The sequence below is a fragment of the Ranitomeya imitator genome, chromosome 4, assembly GCF_032444005.1.
Source record: "Ranitomeya imitator isolate aRanImi1 chromosome 4, aRanImi1.pri, whole genome shotgun sequence".
NCBI classification, from domain to species: domain Eukaryota; kingdom Metazoa; phylum Chordata; class Amphibia; order Anura; family Dendrobatidae; genus Ranitomeya; species Ranitomeya imitator.
The window spans coordinates 536,317,389-536,335,092 of NC_091285.1; the positions used below are offsets into that span (position 1 = coordinate 536,317,389).

The following is a 17,704-nucleotide window of genomic DNA, read 5'->3' on the forward strand; positions in this document are numbered from 1 at the left end:
AAGAAACAAAGGTTAATTCTGGTGAACAAGAGGGACCTTTTATTAACAGAGCTGATTTACAGCCAGTGTCTAAGGAGCTTGGGATTTGTTTTTAATATCTGAATTGAGGTCTAGTAAAAGTGAAGCTTCGCCATTGAGAAACTAAACACTAGAATCACTGTATACCACTGTATATCTAACACCATTCTGGAACTAAGCCATATACATCACTTATCTTTAAAACAAGGATAACCAATTTTTACACAGGAATTTTTTCATGTTATAAAAAGGCACCATCATATTCTGCAGTTTTTTATGGATACTATCATCACTGTCCCCATTGTGTCTCACAATCTATCATTATGTCCTTGAATCGTGGGAGAGCATTAGGGTACCCAGAGGAAACACACACAAATACGGGAGAACATACAAACTCCTTGCATATGAAGTCTTTGGTGAGATTTGAACCTACTACCCCAGAGCTGCAAACCAACAGTGCTAACCGCTGAGCCACTGTGCTGCTCGAAGTAGATGAATAGGAGTATAAACCATTATTTACTAGAGGATCTTTTTGTGCAGGGATGGGGAACCTTTTTACAGCCAAAGGCAATTTGGATATTTATATTCAGGGTCGTACAAAATTATCAACTTGAAATTTACCCTGCTGCATTTGGTCAAACATTTAATTAACTCACCCCTAATGTGAAGGCTGGAGCTGCTTCTCTTTATAGAGTCTGTGATGTGATGAGGACACACTGGGACTGCAGCACATACAGCATGTAGGAGACACTGGGCTGCAGTATATACATCACATAGGAGATGCTAGAGCATATACATCATATAGGATAAACTGTGGGTTGGTGCATATACATCACAGGAGATGCTGGGGTCATACACATCACAGAAGATGTTTGGCGCAAATACATCACAGGAGACACTGGGGCATATACAGTGGGTATGGAAAGTATTCAGACCCCTTTCAATTTTTCACTCTTTGTTTCATTGCAGCCATTTGGTAAATGCAAAAAAAGTTCATTTTTTCACATTAATGTACACTCTGCACCCCATCTTTACTGAAAAAAAATAGAAATGTAGTAATTTTTGCAAATGTACAAAAAAAGAAAAACTGAAACATCACATGGTTATAAGTATTGTCAAATGATGTCCATTTCCTTGTGATCTTCCTTGAGATGGTTCTACTCCTTCATTGGAGTCCAGCTGGGTTTAATTAAACTGATAGGACTTGGTTTGGAAAGGCACACACCTGTCTATATAAGACCTCACAGCTAACAGTGCATGCCAGACCAAATGAGAATCATGAGGTCAAAGGAACTGGCCAAGGAGCTCAGAGACAAAATTGTGGCAAGGCACAGATCTGGCCAAGGTTACAAAAGAATTTCTGCAGTACTCAAGGTTCCTAAGAGCACAGTGGCCTCCATAATCCTTAAATGGAAGAAGTTTGGGACCACCAGAAGTCTTCCTAGACATGGCCATCCAGCCAAACTGAACAAATCGTGGGAGAAGAGCCTTGGTGAGAGAGGTAAAGAACCACCCCAAGATCACTGTGGCTGAGCTCCAGAGATGCAGTAGGGAGATGGGAGAAAGTTCCACAGAGTCAACTATCACTGCAGACCTCAGCCAGTCGGGTCTTTATGGCAGAGTGGCCAGACGGAAGCCTCTCCTCAGTGTAAGACATATGAAAGCCTGCCTAAAATTTGCTAAAAACACATGGACTCCCAGACTATAAGAAATAAGATTCTCTGGTCTGATGAGATGAAGATAGACCTTTTTTGTGATAGTTCTAAGTGGTATGTGTGGAGAAAACCAGGCACTGCTCATCACCTGCCCGATACAATCCCAACAGTGAAACATGGTGGTGGCAGCATCATGCTATGGGGGTATTTTTCAGTTGCAGGGACAGGACAACTGATTGCCATTGAAGGAAACATGAATGCAGCCAAGTACAGAGATATCCTAGATGAGAACCTCTTCCAGAGTGCTCTGGACCTCAGACTTGGCAGAAGGTTCACCTTCCAACTAGACAATGACCCTAAGCACACAGCTAAAATAACAAAGGATTGGCTTCAGAACAACTCTGTGACCATTCTTGACTGGCCCAGCCAGAGCCCTGACCTAAACCCAATTGAGCATCTCTGGAGAAACCTGAACATGGCTGTCCACCAACGTTCACCATCCAACCTGATTGAACTGGAGAGGATCTGCAAGGAAGAATGGCAGAGGATCCCCAAATCCAGGTGTGAAAAACTTGTTGCATCATTCCCAAGAAGACTCATGGCTGTACTAGCTCAAAAGAGTGCTTCTACTCAATAGTGAGCAAAGAGTCTGAATACTTATGACCACGTGATATTTCACTTTTCCTTTTTTAATAAATTTGCAAAAATTTCTACATTTCTGTTTTTTTTTCAGTCAAGATGGAGTGCAGAATGTACATTAATGAGAAAAAATGAACTTTTTTGAATTTACCAAATGGCTGCAATGAAACAAAGAATGAAAAATTTAAAGGGGTCTGAATAATTTCCGTATCCACTGTACATCACAGGAGACACTGGGGCATATGCACACCAGGAGAAGCTGAGGAACATACATCACAGGATAAGCTGGGGCACACACATCATATTAGACACTGGGGACATATACATCACAGAGGGAATAGGCGCATACATCTCTGGAGATGCTGGGGCACATATATCACTGGCTACAACAAAAAGAAGAGAAAGGACGGCACTAGAGCAAATACGAAATCCGACAGGCAGGACTGATGGCGGACAACTGAATATCAGGCTTCACGAATGCTTCAGGGCTATGGTGCTCTGCATACCAAATGCTAAACAAAAGTCCATAAGCAGCCAAAGAAGAAAACATATGCAGCACTCACCCCAGGATAGCAGTGGGAATCGTGAACTTTATTGGAGAAAATGTGTGGAATACATCCGTCAGGACATCAGGTACAAAGGAGGGTGCGGTGTTGGAGTACGGCCGATGGCCGTTTCGCACACTAAGTGCTTTGACGGGTCCAGATGTGATCGTGTACTAAGATGGTAATAACCCTTTAGTCAAATTCTGCCACAAAATGAAACCACTGATAGTCCTGACCCTGCATATGAAAGACTCCTGTCAAAGTGATAAAAATCAGAAACCACTAAAATTTAGTGAATATGTATAGTTAGGGGACATATGGAGGGTGCAAACACAACTCGTCCTGATGATGGCTGCAAGAGATATCTCAGATGGACCTAATCACTTGACAGATTCTTGTTTTTAACCGATTCCTTCACTGAGGGCAAGCAGACATTTTGACAAGCTTTTCATTTCTGTTATTTTCTTTACCCTACAGGTCACGCATTACATTTTTCTTTTACATAGCGTGTATAAGGTTTCAGACACTTTCATTCACTTTGCAGAAGGTTTTCAGTTTCAGAATCCAGATAGCAAATGGTCTCTTCAGAGAGGAAGAGGACTAGAACTCTAGTGCCACTTATTGGAAGTAGCAATCCTAACAGTCAATGTCAACTCTTTAACGAGCCTTGTCACATGACTTAGGATAAAAGCCAAACCAGAATCTCAATTTGAAGACACTGTGTTTCGGGGTACTGCCCCTCATCATTGCAAAGTGGAGATCTGGTTTGGCTGAGTGAGAGGCGTCTGACCGGGATCCAAGAAGTATCGTTTCTCCTTGCGGAGAGTGACATATAATATGTCACTCTCCGCAAGGAGAAACGATACTTCTTGGATCCAGAATCCAGATAGAAAATCCATAGCATGTCTGCTCCAAGTGAACATATCCTTTGACTGGAAATCTGCATGCAGTTTTTTTTAAGTCAAAAGTCACAATTGGAGAAGAACAAGTCGTTCTGTAACATGTCCCATTTCATTTTAATCCTTTACTATCTTTGATTGTGTGATTCCAGCCGTGTGCATCTCCACCACATCTTGTGCCCAGAGCTGCTCTGTTATATCTATTTTCTTCATTCATTTATTTCCCATGATTTGCCCACAGAAATATTAACAAAACAGACCCTAGTTACATCTGGATTTTTTCCCCAGCACACATGGAAATAATGGTCCATTTACTCCATATCTCAGAGGTGAGATCTGAACTCATCCTGTCAATTTCATAATTGTACGAGCAAATGAGTTAGAACAATTGGATTCTAATACATCAGAATTTCAAGTCTTCTTTGTAAATGAATCACACTAGTAAGATCAAGAACAAAAGAGCCAGTCAGGCCGTGACTACCCTACTTTCCACACTGCAGGCACAATGCAAGCTTTATTCCTTGTCAGAAGACAGGAAACATGGCAGAGATAGATTGGGGGTATAACGGATGCTCGACGTGGATATTATATTTTGATAGTTACTTAGAATGACTCTTACGTCCTTGTGTATTTATAGTGTATATATTGTATGCGAGTAGAAGACCAACATTTACATGAATAATAAGAACTCTTCGATGTTTTACTAGATTCATAGACTCTTGGCTCTTTAATCCTTTAAGGACCAGGGAATTTGGGAATTTTCCATTTTTGCGTTTTTATTCTTTCCTCACCTTTTTCCAAGAGTCCAAACTTTTTTTTAATTTACTTGATTTTTGCAAGACAAGCTGAGGTTTTGAGTGACACCATTCGTTTTGCCATATGATGCACTGAAAAGAGGGAAAAGAAATCAAAGTGGGGTGAAATGGTGATAAAATGCAAATTCCACCATTGTTTTTGTGTTTTGATTTTTAACGGTGTTCATTCTGTGCTAAAAATTATCTGAAAACTGATTCTCCAGGTAAGTACGATTATGGTGATACCAAACTTGCAGCATGTTTTTTTTTTATATTTACAGTGTTTACTTTAGAGGATAAAGTAATTTTATATTTTGATAGATTGGACTTTTACGGACGCAGCAATATCAAATTTATTTATTTATTTTCCTTTATTTATTTGAATCTTCTTATAGTTTTTAATATTTTTTAACATTATTTTTAAGTCTCACTGTATTGCAGTATATTGTGAAAATCATGAGTTCAGCCAATGATGGGGCTTTATATGAGTACCAAGATGGTAGCAATGGGGGCCTTCAGCAGGTCCCCAGCTTCCATGGTATCCCACTAATCACAGGTGGCCAATGGGAGCTGATACACATCAGCACCGATGCATGTTCCATTGAAATACCACTGTCAGAGATCAACAGCAGCATCTAAATGGTTAACAGCAGTGGTCAGAGCTCAGCAACTAGGCCAGTGTGACAAGAGCATGTAACACGGCCGAGTGCTATCTGATATGTTATCAGATAGCATTTGACCCAATGTGATACCATGGAGCAGTGCAGATTAGCGATTATTTTCCCACTCTGATTTGGCATGCAAAAACAATCGCCGCGAGGCAAGACTCACATGCACCCATACAAGTCTATGGGTGTGTGTAATACATCAGACTGCACTCATATGTCATCCCAGTGCTGTCTGATATACTCCGAGACATGCAATGGAGGAGATGGAGAATTTACTTTCTCCGTCTCCTCCACACCTGTGCTGCCATATTCTCATCCTAGAGAATCGGAGCACAGTGCCCTGACACTCTGATCACGCTCGCAGCAGAGTTCAAGCAGAGTGTCATTAGAATATTACATATGGCTATTGTGATTCCAGCCTCAGCGTCATATTTTAGCTATGTAATAAGGCTGACATTAGTCCAGACTGATTATTCTCATCAGAATTGATCATAGTGTGGTCCAAGTTTCATCAGTTTTTCTCGTGCGTGAATGACATCCAAGTGCGGTCTGATATTTTAATGGATCCATAGACTTGCTTTGCAGATTTTGATTCGACGCTCAGATCTAAATCGGACTTGTCGCCAATATTTTTATCAGACAATCTCCGTTTGAGGAAAAAATCGGACATGTCAAAAGCTCTATAGAGTATCATCAAAATGGATAGCGCTCATATGAGAAAAACTGACATATGAATGAGCCCTTGGGGACGCCAACTATCCTCTGTATTCCCATCCTTCCTACTTATGTGCCGTTCTCAAGGTGGCTGTTGTAGCGCCCCTCCCCCTCTCCTGGCAATTATTCATATTATTTCCCAATGTCCTAAATAGAAATGCTCATCAGACCTCATTGTTATCAGCTGCCATAACTCAGTATAAATTAATTTCAATAAAAACCTAAATGCTTTTATCTATATGAAAATTTGTACCCAACTCAAGCAGCTTACGCCATCTATCATTTGTCCGGGCCCTGGTGACAGTAGGAATATACAAGACTAATGAAAATTAGTCATGTTACAATGCATATTTTATATAATATGTATGTAGCAATAACACGAGAAGCAATGGAATGAAACTGAAAGGGAGAAGATACAGATTAGATATTAGAAAAAAAACTTTTTGACAGTGATGATGATCAATGAGTGGAACAGCCTGCCGCGAGAGGTGGGAGTTCTCCTTCCATGGAAATCTTCAGAGGCGGGACAGACATCTGTCTGAGATGGATTAGTGAATCCTGCATTGAGCAGGGGGTCGGACATGATGACCCTGGAGGTCCCTTCCAACTCTAGCAATCTATGATTCTATGAATATTCAAGAACTATAATTTTATTACTGTACAGTTTATTGTGAAATTTTGAATTATTTGCAGTGCTATAACAATAATCCTTTTTATTTTGCGCATTTTAAAGCAGTTGTTCATTTTTATAAATGCGACTGCTGCAGCCAATCACTTGGCTCAACCTCACTTGTAAGGTGGACGGCATAAGGCTGCTGACTATAATGACTGCATAATACAAAGAATAGCAGGTTTACCCAGAATCCTTTGCAGTAGGCGGAGCTATGCAAATTATCTCTTTCCACCCCAGTCTAATCCACAGCGCTTGGAACCGCCAAGCGTGCAATGCTGCGGATTAGTTTCTAAATTTACACAGCCAACCAATTCCTACCTGTGGACACGTGTTTCGGGCTTTAGGCCCTCATCAGCACAGGGCTGGAATTGGTTGGCTGTATGGAGTGGGGCTCGGTGAGCAAGCGATACACACATGCTAGCCACCTTAGGGAGAGACCCAAGTTGGGCTAAATGTAGCGGGACGAAAGAGACCGAAAAGCCCTCTACTTAAAGGAAATACATAGTGGATGCTTTCCTAAAACGGAAAGTACTTGCAAGCAGCATAATACAAAGAATAGCAGGTTTACCCAGAATCCTTTGCAGCATCCACTATGTATTTCCTTTAAGTAGAGGGCTTTTCGGTCTCTTTCGTCCCGCTACATTTAGCCCAACTTGGGTCTCTCCCTAAGGTGGCTAGCATGTGTATAATGACTGCAGCAGTCATGTGTTGCAGACAGGACTTCACTTCTGCAATCCTGTAAACAAAGACTGGTGGGGACAACGCATAAGCGTCTCTTTTTTATTTGTTAAACTGGGTAACCTATTTAATTGGCAACTGTGAAATATCCAGAGGGGTGAGCACATAGGGAATAGATAATTTGATGGATGGATGTTGCTGTTACACTGCTATGTACTCAGTTTGCCTTTTAGAAATTTTGTCCTCCTTCTCTCCCTGTAGCCCAGCTCAGATATAAACTCTGAGGTCAGTAACCTCTCCCTCCTCCTTCCCCAGATAGTATATGTCAGCCATTTTGCAAGTTCATATCTACACAGCTCTGGTTCAGGATCATCTTTTTACCTACTGCTGCCAAACCTGTGCACAATTACAAATATTCAGCTTGAAAATAAACCTTCTCCTGGAATCTTCATACGTGCCTCCTGCAGTCTCCGCATGCTATCTGATTAAATCTCTTTGTGTGAGTACTGGCTCATACAGACATGCATAGAAACAGTGTTTCAAGATTAGTTATGGAGTCAGACCAAATAGATAGATAGATAGATAGATAGATAGATAGATAGATAGATAGGTTTAGAAGAAAATAAGGTAGCACTCCTTTCTTTAGATGAAAATCTGTGATTTACTTCAGACCCATGTGGCAGGCCTGCCATGTGGGTCTGAAGTAAATCACAGATTTTCATCTAAAGAATGGAGTGCTACCTTATTTTTTCTAATGCTATTGGAATATTTGCATAGTGGATAGATTGCAGTGAAGGCCTGTGGACCAGACAGTACATATTGTGCTGTTCCGCTTTATTGGTTCTAGATAGATAGATAGATAGATAGATAGATAGATAGATAGATAGATGACAAAAAAGTTGAAAGCAGCTTCCAATTTTTGTTATAATTGTGGACTAGTATGTACCTGGGAGTCTCTGCACCCAAGTTGCTGGTGCAGCTTTTTTCTTCTTAAATAGATAAAAAGTAAAGAATGGAGGCAGCACATGAAGCAGTATAGCAAAAAAAGACAGTGGTTTATTAGCCCATAGTGGCAGTGGTTTTTTTGCCATGTCGCTTGGTGTGCTGCACTCAGTCAGTACTGTATATACTCAAGTATAAGCCAAGATTTTCAGCCCATTTTTTTAGGCTAACAGTGCCCCTCTCAGCTTATACTCGAGTCATTGTCCCAGGGGGTCGGCGGGGGAGGTGGGAGCGTCAGGAGTTGCGGCTCTCACATCATACTTAGCTGCGCCCAGCATGGTCTCTGCACTTCCCTGCTTCTCCGATGGTCTCCAGCACCCACAGCTCTTCCTGTGTTCAGCGTTCACGTGGTACCGCTCATTAAAGTAATGAATATGGACTCGGCTCCACTCCCATAGGCATGGAGCGCATATTCATTACTTTAATGAGCAGTACCATGTGACCGCTGAACACAGGAAAAAGCTGCCAGCACGCACCGGAAACCATCGGAGAAGCAGGGATGTGCAAACCGTGCCAGGAGGGAGTGAGTATGATGGGGAGGGTGAGCCATGCGATATTCACCTGTCCCTGTTCCACCACCGGACTGTGTCTTCCGCATCCTCTGGCTGTGACGTTCAGGTCAGAGTGCGCGATGACATGGTTAGTGTGTGCCCTCTACCTGAACAGTCATTGCAGAGACCCGGAAGACACAGCGGCACGCGCGGTTGAATGGGGACAGATGAATATTGCAAGCGACTCCGGCACCTGGCCGCCAGCAACGAGTGGTGAGTATGTCTTTTTTTTTTTAATCACAGCAGCAGCAGAATACGGGGCATATTATTCTATGGAGCATCTTATGGGGCCATCAACCTTTGTGCAGCATTATATAGGGCATAATATTCTACGAAGCATCTTATGGGGCCATCAACCTTTGTGCAGTATTATATGGGACATGATATTCTATGGAGCATCTTATGGGGCCATCAACCTTTGTGGAGCATTATATGGGGCATAATATTCTATGGAGCATCCTATGGGGCCATCAACCTTTATGGAGCAGCATATGGGGCATATTATTCTATTGAGCATCTTATGGGGCCATCAACCTTTGTTCAGCATTACATGGGGCATAATATTCTATAGAGCATCTTATGTGGCCATCAACCTCTGTGCAGCATTATATGGGGCATAAAATTCTATAGAGCATCTTATGGGGCCATCATTAACCTTTGTGCAGCATTATATGGGGCATAATATTCTATGGAGCATCTTATGGGGCCATCATTAACCTTTTATGCAGCATTATATGGGGCATATTTTAATATGGAGCATCTTATGGTGCCCATCATGAACTTTATGGAGCATTATATGGGGCTCCTGATTCAATTTGGATATTCAAAAACACTTAACCTACTGATGTCTCAATTAATTTTACTTTTATTGGTATCTATTTTTATTTTTTAAATTTACCAGTAGCTGCTGCATTTTCCACCCTAGGCTTATACTCGAGTCAATAAGTTTTCCCAGTTTTTTGTGGCAAAATTAAGTGTCTCAGCTTATACTCGGGTCAGATTATACTCAAGTATATAAGGTACTTTTTATCTGGACGGTTTGTTTTTTGCCAGAGTGGATCTGCATCCACTTTACCCTGTGCTGCTCTTGCTTTTTTTTTTAAATAGATACTATAAGTGCCGAGCACAACCAATTAGTACAGACGGGACACGTACTAATGTTATTCAATGGAGCAGTGCAGATAAACGATTTTTTTTTTCACTGACCGAATCGGCTTGTGAAAAAAATCACAGCATGCCTGATTTTCTTCTGTATCAGATGAGACTCACCCAGCCAAGTCTATGGGTGTACAAAACAATCTGATGCCACAGTATAGCAACCGATTTTTACAGCTACATTGCAATTCTGTAATAGTAATCTGTAAATGATTAATAGTTGCTTCTGTAAAAAGCAGATTGTACATAGGACTGCACACAGATGACAAATGAGAAAAAAAACTGTCCCAATTTTCTGAATTAAACATGTGCTACTTTTTATACGGTCATGTGAATCTATCCTAATACTGGAAAACGTATATGGTAGCTTATGTTTGCAAACATAAATTTAGATTTTTTTTAATGGATTCATTATGTAAAAGCAATGTTTTGTTTTTCTTAGCGTTATAAAGAGAAGCAATATCGTTAAGCCAATTAGTTGAAGTCTCCCTGCTCTTCCTACTAAGAGAACAGCTACAAATGAGGAGTCTGGAATTTGTCATATAGAGACAACTATTGTTCCCCTTGAAAGATGCTTCTAATCAAACAGGGTTACTTACAGACATTGCATAGAAGAGAATCTCTTTTTTGAGAACACACAAGGCCAGAAAAAGTGGTGCCAAGGTTAATTTGTATAAAAGTATGTTACAATGTTACTTTACATACTTTCCTAATTAACTGTTAATTAGTGATACAACAAATACTATGACTAATGAGTAACCAATTGTTTATTGTAGAAGAATAAATTAGCCACTATGTGGATTTATCACTAACAACAAAAAAACAAAAAAAAATTGGGTTCACAATCCAGTTCCTTAAATGTCATGCTAGGGGATATTTAGCAAACATTACCAGATTAACTTTGAATTATGATGACCAAACACAAAAATATCAGCTAAACAAGCAGAAAACACAATTATTACATTTACTACCCATCTTCTCCACTTAAGCATGTTTGACTTTTTGAATGCAAAATTTGCTGGAATCGAGAGTGGATGCAATGTCGCATTTGGAGAGCACCTGATGTGCCTAAACAGTGGAAACCCCCCATAAGTGACCCCAGTTTGGAAACTAGACCCCTAAAAGAACTTATCTAGATGTGTGGTGACCATTTTGAACCCCACAGAAATTTATAACATTGAGATGTTAATACAAAAAAAACTAATTTTTTCCACAAAAATAATCTTTTAGCCCTATTTTTTTATTTTCACAAGAGTAACAGAAAAAAATGGAACCCAAAAATTGTGCAATTTCTCCTTAGTACACCGATATCCCATATGTGGAGAAAAACTACTGCTTGGGTGCATGGCAGGGCTGAGAAGGGAAACAGCACCGTTTGACTTTTTAAATGCAAAATTGGCTGGAATCAAAGACTGGTAAGTACTGGAATTATGGATACGTCCAAGGTCGTGTGGGGTTAACAGCTTTCGCCATGTCTCTCTGCTATTACAAATATGCCAACACTGCTATTATGTCATTTACTTCACAACTGCATCAGGAAAATATGTGTGGGACATAGAAAAAGTACAATACTTGCCATCATAAGTGATCAGCGCGCCGATCTGACATCAGTCGATTATCCCTTCGGCGATATTGGCTACTCACAAATGGCACCCTTACAAAATTTAGCTGCTGCAGCATCTCAACGAGGATGACCCAGATCGGCACCCTGAATTTGCAGAATTGGCAAAACAAAAATTGGAACGGGACCCTCAGTCTACACAGAACATTATGTTCAGTGATGAGGCAAACGTTTTTGGGTGGGCTGTTGTGAATTCTGTTTTCGGGCTCCCTCCTGTGGTCATGAATGGTATTCGGCTGGTTCTGTCCATGGACTTTCTCTGATGCCTGTGGGTGTTTCTGAGTTTCCTTCCACAGGTGATGAGGCTAATTCGTTAGTGTGCTGCTCTATTTAACTCCACTTAGATCTTTGCCCCATGCCAGCTGTCAATGTTGTAGCATTGGTCTAGTTCGCTCCTGGATCTTCCTGGTTACCTGTTTCCTCCAGCAGAAGCTAAGTTTCGCTTTGCTTTTTTCTTGTTTGCTATTTTTTCTGTCCAGCATGCTTATGTGAATTTTGCCTTGCTTGCTGGAAGCTCTGGGACGCAGAGGGGCGCCTCCGCTCCGTTAGTCGGTGCGGAAGGTATTTTTCCCTGCACTCTCTGTGTGGCTTTTGTAGGGTTTTTTGCTGACTGCAAAGTGACCTTTCCTATCTTCTGTCTGTTTAGTAAGTCGGGCCTCTCTTTGCTAAATCTATTTCATCTCTGTGTTTGTGATTTCATCTTACTCACAGTCAATATATGTGGGGGGCTGCCTTTTCCTTTGGGGAATTTTCTCTGAGGCAAGATAGGCTTATTTTTCCTATCTCTAGGGCTAGCTAGTTCTGAGGCTGTGACGAGGCGCCTAGGTCATGATAGGAGCGCTCCACGGCTATTTCTAGTGTGCATGATAGGATTAGGGATTGCGGTCAGCAGAGGTTCCACTTCCCAGAGCTTGTCCTGTATTAATGTGCTATCAGGTCTTTTCTGGTGCTCTAGCTACCAGGTTCACTATTTGTCCTAACCACCAGATCATAACAGTACAGCTGGCCAAAAGTATTGATGCATCTCAATAGAGGGATAAGTGAAGCTCTGAGACCATTTTTTTTTCTTTGCAGCGTGTTCTGTCTCACTTTTCCCCTTTACCTCTGGGTGGTTCAGAACACAGGTGTAGACATGGACATTCAAGGTCTGTCCTCTTGGATGGATAATCTCAATACAAGGGTACAAAACATCCAAGATTTTGTGGTTCAGAATCCGATGTCAGAGCCTAAGATTCCAATTCCTGATTTATTTTTTGGTGATGGATCTAAGTTCTTGAATTTCAAAAATAATTGTAAATTGTTTCTAGCTTTGAAACCTCGCTCCTCAGGTGATCCTGCTCAACAAGTAAGGATCATTATTTCTTTGTTACGTGGTGACCCTCAAGACTGGGCATTTTCCCTTGTGCCAGGAGATCCGGCATTGCGTGATGTGGATGCGTTTTTCCTGGCGCTCGGATTGCTTTATGACGAACCTAATTCAGTGGATCAGGCAGAGAAAATCTTGCTGGCTCTGTGTCAGGGTCAGGATGAAGCAGAGATATATTGTCAGAAGTTTAGAAAGTGGTCTGTGCTCACTCAGTGGAATGAACGTGCCCTGGCAGCAATCTTCAGAAAGGGTCTCTCTGAAGCCCTTAAAGATGTCATGGTGGGATTTCCTATGCCTGCTGGTCTGAATGAGTCTATGTCTTTGGCTATTCAGATCGATCGGCGCTTGCGTGAGCGTAAAACTGTGCACCATTTGGCCGTACTATCTGAGCATGGGCCTGAGCCTATGCAGTGTGATAGGACTTTGACCAGAGCTGAACGGCAAGAACACAGACGTCGGAATGGGCTGTGTTTTTACTGTGGTGATTCCACTCATGCTATCTCTGATTGTCCTAAGCGCACTAAGCGTTTCGCTAGGTCTGCCACCATTGGTACGGTACAGTCAAAATTTCTATTGTCCGTTACTCTGATTTGTTCTTTGTCTTCCTACTCTGTTATGGCGTTTGTGGATTCAGGCGCTGCCCTGAATTTGATGGACTTGGAGTATGCTAGGCGCTGTGGTTTTTTCTTGGAGCCCTTGCAGCATCCTATTCCATTGAGAGGAATTGATGCTACGCCTTTGGCCAAGAATAAGCCTCAGTAATGGACCCAATTGACCATGTGCATGGCTCCTGCACATCAGGAGGATATCCGTTTTTTGGTGTTACATAATCTGCATGATGTGGTCGTTTTGGGGTTGCCATGGCTACAGCTCCATAATCCAGCATTGGACTGGAAATCTATGTCTGTGTTCAGCTGGGGTTGCCAGGGGGTACATGGTGATGTTCCATTTTTGTCAATTTCGTCTTCCACTCCTTCTGAAGTTCCGGAGTTTTTGTCGGATTATCAGGATGTATTTGATGAGCCCAAAGCCAGTGCCCTACCTCCTCATAGGGATTGCGATTGTGCAATTAATTTGATTCCTGGTAGTAAGTTTCCTAAGGGCCAATTGTTCAATTTATCTGTGCCAGAACACGCCGCTATGCGGAGTTATATAAAGGAATCCTTGGAGAAGGGCCATATTCGCCCATCGTCATCACCGCTGGGAGCAGGGTTCTTTTTTGTGGCCAAGAAGGATGGTTCTTTGAGACCTTGTATTGATTACCGCCTTCTTAATAAAATTACTGTCAAATTTCAGTATCCTTTGCCGTTGCTGTCCGACCTGTTTGCTGGTATTAAAGGGGCTAGTTGGTTTACCAAGATAGACCTTCGAGGGGCGTATAATCTTGTGCGTATTAAACAGGGCGATGAATGGAAAACGGCATTTAATACGCCCGAGGGCCATTTTGAGTACCTGGTGATGCCATTCGGGCTTTCCAATGCTCCATCAGTATTTCAGTCCTTTATGCATGACATCTTCCGAGAGTACCTGGATAAATTCCTGATTGTGTATTTGGATGATATTTTGGTCTTTTCGGATGATTGGGAGTCTCATGTGAAGCAGGTCAGAATGGTGTTCCAGGTCCTTCGTGCTAATTCCTTGTTTGTGAAGGGGTCAAAGTGTCTCTTTGGAGTTCAGAAGGTTTCATTTTTGGGGTTCATTTTTTCCCCTTCTACTGTCGAGATGGACCCTGTTAAAGTCCAGGCCATTCATGATTGGACTCAGCCGACATCTGTGAAGAGCCTGCAAAAGTTCCTGGGCTTTGCTAATTTTTATCGTCGCTTCATCGCTAATTTTTCTAGTGTTGCTAAACCGTTGACTGATTTGACCAAGAAGGGTGCTGATGTGGTCAATTGGTCTTCTGCGGCCGTGGATGCTTTTCAGGAATTGAAGCGTCGTTTTTCTTCTGCCCCTGTGTTGTGCCAGCCAGATGTTTCGCTCCGGTTTCAGGTTGAGGTTGATGCCTCTGAGATTGGAGCAGGGGCTGTTTTGTCGCAAAGAAGTTCTGATGGCTCGGGAATGAAGCCATGTGCTTTCTTTTCTAGAAAGTTTTCGCCTGCTGAGTGCAATTATGATGTTGGTAATCGAGAATTGTTGGCCATGAAGTGGGCATTCGAGGAGTGGCGTCATTGGCTTGAAGGAGCCAAGCATCGCGTGGTGGTCTTGACAGATCACAAAAATTTGACTTATCTTGAGTCTGCCAAATGGTTGAATCCGAGACAGGCTCGATGGGCGTTATTTTTCTCCCGTTTTGATTTTGTGGTTTCGTACCTTCCGGGCTCTAAGAATGTGAAGGCTGATGCCCTGTCAAGGAGTTTTGTGCCTGACTCTCCGGGTGTTTCTGAGCCGGCAGGTATTCTCAAAGAGGGGATAATTTTGTCTGCCATCTTCCCTGATTTGCGGCGGGTGCTGCAAAAATTTCAGGCTGATAGACCTGACCGTTGCCCAGCAGAGAAACTGTTTGTCCCTGATAAATGGACTAGCAGAGTTATCTCTGAGCTTCATTGTTCGGTGTTGGCTGGGCATCCTGGAATCTTTGGTACCAGAGATTTGGTGGCTAGATCCTTTTGGTGGCCTTCTTTGTCATGGGATGTGCGTTCTTTTGTGCAGTCCTGTGGGACTTGTGCTCGGGCTAAGCCCTGCTGTTCTCGTGCTAGTGGGTTGCTTTTGCCCTTGCCGGTCCCGAAGAGGCCCTGGACGCATATTTCTATGGATTTTATTTCGGATCTCCCCGTCTCTCAAAAGATGTCGCTCATTTGGGTGGTTTGTGATCGCTTTTCTAAGATGGTCCATTTGGTACCCTTGTCTAAATTGCCTTCCTCCTCTGATTTGGTGCCATTGTTTTTCCAGCATGTGGTTCGTTTACATGGCATCCCAGAGAACATCGTTTCGGACAGAAGTTCTCAGTTTGTTTCGAGGTTTTGGCGATCCTTTTGTGCTAGGATGGGCATTGATTTGTCTTTTTCATCGGCTTTCCATCCTCAGACAAATGGCCAAACCGAACTAACTAATCAGACGTTGGAAACATATCTGAGATGCTTTGTTTCTGCTGATCAGGATGATTGGGTGTCCTTTTTGCCGTTGACTGAGTTTGCCCTTAATAATCGGGCCAGCTCGGCTACTTTGGTTTCGCCGTTTTTCTGCAATTCTGGTTTCCATCCTCGTTTCTCTTCAGGGCAGGTTGAGTCTTCGGACTGTCCTGGTGTAGATACTGTGGTGAATAGGTTGCAGCAGATTTGGACTCATGTGGTGGACAATTTGACATTGTCCCAGGAGAAGGCTCAACGTTTCGCTAACCGCCGGCGCTGTGTGGGTCCCCGACTTCGTGTTGGGGATTTAGTTTGGTTGTCGTCTCGTTATGTTCCTATGAAGGTTTCCTCTCCTAAGTTTAAGCCTCGTTTCATTGGTCCGTATAAAATTTCTGAGGTTATCAATCCTGTGTCATTTCGTTTGGCCCTTCCAGATTCTTTTGCCATCCATAATGTGTTCCATAGGTCGTTATTGCGGAGATACGTGGCGCCTGTGGTTCCATCCGTTGACCCTCCTGCTCCGGTGTTGGTTGAAGGGGAGTTGGAGTATGTGGTGGAGAAGATTTTGGATTTTCGTACCTCGAGACGGAAACTCCAGTACTTGGTCAAGTGGAAGGGTTATGGTCAGGAGTAGGGTTGAGCGAAACGGGTCGAAATTTTTCAAAAGTCGCCGACTTTTGGCAAGGTCGGGTTTCATGAAACCCGACCCGACCCCAGTGTGGGGTCGGCCATGAAGTCGGCGATCTTTTGAATCTAGAATCGGAATTCCGATACCGATTCCCGATATGTTTAAGATATCGGGAATTGGTATCGGAATTCAGATTTAAGTGTAAAATAATATATACCTAATAGGAATATGCTCACCCTCGGATGCGCCCTGCTTCTTTCCGGCAGCCTTCCTTCCTAAGAATCAGCCCTTCCAGGACCTTCGGTGACGTCGCGGGTGACGCCGCGGCTTGTGATTGGCCGCGCGAGCGGTCACATGGGCGGCCGCGCGGCCAATCACAAGCCGTGACGTCACCGCGATGTCACCGCAGGGTCCTGGAAGGCTGATTCTAAGGAAGGAAGGTTCCCGGTTAGTACCAGGGCGCGTCAGAGGGTAAGTATTGCGATATTTTTTATTTTAATTCTTTATTTTACACTAAAATATGGATCGCAGGGCCTGAAGGAGAGTTTCCGCTCCTTCAGACCCTGGGAACCATGGAAACCCAATGCACTGCATTGGGTTTCGATTTTCGTCCGACCCCGACCCCGACTTTTTTATAGGATCGGCCGATTTTACTCGACCCGACTTTTTCAAAAGTCGGGTTTCGTGAAACCCGACCCGATCCTATAAAAGTAAAGGTCGCTCAACTCTAGTCAGGAGGATAATTCCTGGGTTTTTGCCTCTGATGTTCATGCGGTCGATCTGGTTCGTGCCTTTCATTTGGCTCATCCTGGTCGGCCTGGGGGCTCTCGTGAGGGTTCGGTGACCCCTCCTCAAGGGGGGGGGGGTACTGTTGTGAATTCTGTTTTCGGGCTCCCTCCTGTGGTCATGAATGGTACTTCGGCTGGTTCTGTCCATGGACTTTCTCTGATGCCTGTGGGTGTTTCTGAGTTTCCTTCCACAGGTGACGAGGCTAATTCGTTAGTGGGCTGCTCTATTTAACTCCACTTAG

At 42.9% G+C, this 17,704-nt stretch overlaps 1 protein-coding gene across 2 annotated transcripts in view; it reads left to right on the forward strand.

The window, feature by feature from the left end:
* The first annotated feature begins 4,374 nt into the window (after positions 1-4,374).
* RLBP1 (retinaldehyde binding protein 1) overlaps positions 4,375-17,704 on the forward strand; it is a 98,915-nt gene continuing 85,585 nt past the window's right edge. Inside the window, exon 1 of one of the 2 annotated variants that reach the window (XM_069766223.1) lies at positions 4,375-4,774. The gene's annotated coding sequence lies outside the window, so the exon portion shown is untranslated. The remainder of the gene's footprint in view (positions 4,775-17,704) is intronic. The other variant, XM_069766221.1, reaches the window with a different exon arrangement.